Raw genomic sequence first — 5,000 nt, 5'->3', positions numbered from 1 at the left:
TCGCGTTGCTGATTATTCATTTATTGCATTTATCCATTTTCAGATATCATTAAAGATTCTTGGTTAAATGCGTTTATGTTTAGTGAGAATAAATACTTTATTTTGAAAAGATTATTATTATAAAATTAAATCTGTTAAATGTAAAAAAATAGAAATTAATTAAAAAATAAAATATAAAAAAAACTTATTTCAACTGGATTTTCGAGGAACATTTAGTTTGACTTAGTATTATTATTAGGCTCTACAATGTAGAGCTAAAAAATAGGCATATTTAAAACTACTAACACAAATTTACAAATAAATTCTAAAATTTTAACCCGAATAAACACAAAAGCACATAAAAAATTTAAGCTAAAACACTATCTCAACAATACAAAAGAACATAGACATCTAAGAAAAGTACATTTATATATAAATATATAAAATATATAAATATATAAAATTTTGAGCGATTTATATGATAAGAAATGGAAGAGCATACTGGTAAAATATTTTACCACATAAATAATTATATACACAAATATTTTAGCATCAAAGGGAATATAAAAATAGATTCATTCCAACATATATACTTAGTAAATTATTCAAGTACACACAATGTATTTTAAATTAAATAAATCGAATGGCATATATTAATGCTTTATATTGCGGAATCATTATTTATAATTCTTGAATGTATCTTTCTGCAGATGCCTGAGAATGCCGCACAGCCCGTGATGATGGAGGAAGGCGTCGAGACCTTCGCCTTCAGGCTGAGATCGCTCAATGGTCTCTGATCATCAGCACTTTCTATTCAACAAGATCTTCCTCGGGGAGCTCATCTCAACTCTTCAGATGTAAAGTCAATCAATTGCATTCTCCGTTCTGGCGCCAGCATTTATTTCTAATAACTCAGCGCATATCTTCAAACAGGCACTGGACAAGATCAGATCACGAGGAACTTGGCAGACCCAGCAAACTAAACTCATGCAAGGACAGATGAACTCACCCCTGATCGAAATTGCGCACACTGACCATCGTGGACACGGCATTGGCATGACCAGCGGACCTCATCAACAACGCCTGGGCACCATCGCGATCCGGCACCAAGGCCTTCATGGAAGCTCTGCGAGCGGGCGGACATTTCCACTTGATCGGTCAGTTCCGGGTAGGCTTCTATTCGGCCTACCTGGTGGCAGTAGCAGTCATCACCGACACAACGATGACAACCAATACATCAGGAGAGTCTGCGCTGGTAGTTCCTTCACAGTGAAGCAGACTCTGACGCCAGGCCCTCCCAAATGTTTTGTTGTAGTTTTTAAAGTCTAAAAATTACGGAACTCGACATATCGTTCTTTAGGTGCAGGCCATCCATGGACGTGGCACCAAAGGTCATTCTCCACCTCAAGAGGATCAATCTAAGATATATTGAGAGAAGTAGCGTCAAGGAAGTCATTGAGAAGAAGCACTCTCCAGTTCACATCGGTTACCCCATTCGCTCTTCGTAAGTGTTTGTACTTTGAAAGTGCCAGAACTGCAAAGCTTGGTTGCTCCGGACTCAAACAAATAAAGCATCCGTTCTTATCTTGCAGATTGAGAAACAGAGAGAAAGTTGACCTGGAAGAAGGAGAAAGAGGAGGAGGAGGTGGCGGCAGCGAAGAGAAAGACAAACTGAGATTGAGGTTGGCGCCGATGAAGATGAAGACACAAAGACAGTCAGAACAGAGGGAAGAAGAAGGTGAAGAGAAAAGTACATCGATGCTCAGGAGCTCAGCAAGACCAAGCCCATCTGGACTAAATAACCTGATGACATCACTAGCGAGGAGTGCGGAGAGTTCTGCAAAGGTCTGAACTTGCTTGCGACGGGAGGACCACCTGGCTGTTAAGGTTGGTAGGAACATTGGGTCAAAAATGGATGGAGTTCTTATTGAGCAGACCAGGATGATTAAGCCATCAATTTTTGATTTAAAACCTAGTTTTTAAACCATCAGTCGTACGATTTTAAAACCACAAACCACCTTATTTTTAAACCATATTCTTACTTGTTTTTAAACACAATATTCTTTAAGTTAAACCAACAATGTCTTTTATTTCAAACCTCCAACATTCATGCTTACCAATTGTCTTGTTGTTGAACCGTAATCATCTTACTTTAAACCACCAAGTATTACTTTTGTTAAACCTCCATCAATTTACTTTTAAACCATAATGTCAATAACTTTAAACACTTTATTTTCTTGTTTTTAATCCACTGATCGTCTTCTTGTTGCAGCAGCATTATCAGTTGAGGCCAACTGGAGTTCAGCGCTTTATTATTTGTACCCAGAGAGAACCTCTTTGACCTTTTAGAGAACAAGAAGAAGAAACAACATTAAAAGTTAATAAATGCGCGGGAGTCTTTATCATGGACAACTGTGAGGAGCTCATTCAGAATACACTCAGTAGGTCACACCTCATTTGCGAGCAATTCTTAGGAAATTATGCATCTGATTTGATGTGACCTGAGAGTTCGGATGTTAACGAGTTAAACACTGTCCCAGACTTCATCGAGGCGTGGTGGACTCGAGATCTGCAGCACCTCAGCATCTCAGCAGAGAGATGCTTCAGCGAGAGCAGATCACAGAAGGTCATCGCAGAACCTCAGTCAAGAAGTGCCTGGAGCTCTTCAACGAACTCTCCGAGGACAAAGAGAACTACAAGGAAGTTATCACGAGCAGTTCTCCAAGAACATCAAGGTGTGTGTGCTTTTTTGGATAGTTTCTTAAATCGTAGATGAGACACCATTGAAGCTAAAATGGCTTTTCCCACAGTGTAGCTGGGCATCCACGAAGACTCTCAGAACACCCGAAAACTCTCTAGAACTGCTAGGGCTTATTGCACACATCCGGCTTCTGGAGGCGGAGATGGTGTCCACTCAGAGACTATGTCTCTCTGCGCAGAGGACCGGACAGTCAGAAGCACATCTACTACATCACTGGATTAGTAGTTGGTTCACTAATTTTTAACGTTATTTAACGCACAGATAAAGTTTACTTACAGACCTTGCTCTTGCATACTTCTCTCCAGGCGCAGACCAAGAGATCCCAATTTGGCGCCAACTCTGCTTTAAGTGGAGCGTCCGCGCAAAGCTGGTCTGGAGGTGATCTACATGATCGGAAGCCCATCGACGAATACAAATCCCAGCAGCTGGAAGGCATACATTGGCAAAAACCTGAGTTCGGTGACCGGGCAAGGAGGGTCTGGAGCTGCCCGAGGGATGAGGAGGAGAAGAAGAAGCAGGAAGAACTGAAGACAAATAACGAGAACATAATAAGATCATGAAAGGCATCACCAGACAAAAGATTGAGAAGGTATGAGCCGTTAGCATGCTGAACTTTGATTTTGAAGTGACAATCTTAGAACCATTAAGAATTAAGTGTATTCAAACCAGGTCACCGTCTCCAGGCACCTGGTTTTCTTCAGCCCTGCTGCATCGTCACGAGAAGAGGCACATACGGCTGGGCGGCCAACATGGAGAGAGATCATGGAAGTCTCAGGCCTTGGGGACAACTCACCATGGGCTACACTGACCCACTTAAAGCACCTGGAAATCAACCGCCCATCCGCCAAGTCGAGACCCTCAGAGAAAGCGGAAGCTGACAAGAGCGACAAGGCAGTGAAGGACTTGGTGATCTTGCCATTCGAAACGCCCTGCTCCTCTGGATTCACCCTGAAGACCCACAAGCCTGCGCTAACGCATCTACAGGATGATCAAACTCGGAGCTCGTCAGTTGGATGACCTAAAAACATATGCCTTTAAACACCAAAGGCTTGATATATCACAATTCTGAATCATTATTAATGATTTACTGATCCAAAATTAAAAACGTCCATCAAAATCAGTCAACCACTAAAGCTCATCATTTGCATCTAGAACCTTTAACATCAATGAACCTTTCCAATATATAATGGGGTGGAAAAAGTTTCTTTAGATCATTAAAATTGTCTTCACACATGAAATGGTTCTTTTAGAATTATCCACTAAAACATATCAGTCCACCAAATAAAGATTTGTGTGGCTTTATTCAAGAACCTTCACTTAATAAATGCCAACTTTTTAATGTAAAAAAGTTTCTTAAGATGAATTCCCATTTTCTTGCACAAACCATTTAACGTGGTTCTTTTAAATTATCTATAAAGACTGTGATCCACTCTGCACTGAGGTCATTGTTGGCACAGAGCTCCGTGAAGAACCTCCATGCCGTTACACTAAGGTTTTATTAATGAAATAGGTTATTTAGATTGATAAATGTTTTTGGCTGCAATAAAAATTGTTTTAGAATCATCTACTTAAACATATGGCTTTCGATCCACCATTATTTATTCATAATTTATTAAAAATAAAAGTCATTTGCTTTGATGACTCCGTAAAGGAGCAGTATCGTGTGGTAACTCCATTATTTTATTAGAATAAAAAGTTTCTTTAAATCATTAAAATGTTATTCAACGCTAATAAAAATAGTTTCTTTTTGGAATTATCCACTAAAAGCGTATTAGTCCACCACTACATTCCCAAAATCAAAGTACATTATTGGCATCTATGGTTCCACGAAGAACCTTTAATATCCACAGAACCTTTCTAATGCACCAAAGATTAGTTATAGTTAGGCAAATCTTCTGCATTTTCCTTTTTTTAAATTTTCAATTAAAACATTATGGGGACCAAAACAGGACTATTCCATAGCCTTTATTTTTAAGGGTGTAAATCACAAATGGAACATCATTGGAAAAATGACTTAATTGTGTTTAATCTCTTCTTTCAGGCATAGATGACGACTCCGCTGTGAAGACATTTCTCAACCGCGCCGAAGACATGCTGCCAGTTCTGGAGGCGACGACGACAGCTCTAGAATGGAGGAAGTGCGACTAAAGAGTTTTAATTTATAAATAACTCTACACTGTTAATTTATTATTTTGTAAAAGCAATCTAAGTGATCATTAACGAGTACATGTTTTTCTTTGTGTACTGTACCAGAATTTTT

The 5,000-nt window shown here is 39.3% G+C and overlaps 1 pseudogene; it reads left to right on the top strand.

Moving 5' to 3' along the window:
• Positions 1–689: 689 nt before the first annotated feature.
• Positions 690–4,905, top strand: LOC122325530 (annotated as a pseudogene).
• Positions 4,906–5,000: the final 95 nt, after the last annotated feature.

The sequence above is a fragment of the Puntigrus tetrazona genome, chromosome 20 (genome assembly GCF_018831695.1).
Source record: "Puntigrus tetrazona isolate hp1 chromosome 20, ASM1883169v1, whole genome shotgun sequence".
NCBI classification, from domain to species: domain Eukaryota; kingdom Metazoa; phylum Chordata; class Actinopteri; order Cypriniformes; family Cyprinidae; genus Puntigrus; species Puntigrus tetrazona.
The sequence above is the reverse complement of the archived record's forward strand: the minus strand, read 5'-3'. Positions and strand labels throughout refer to the sequence as shown.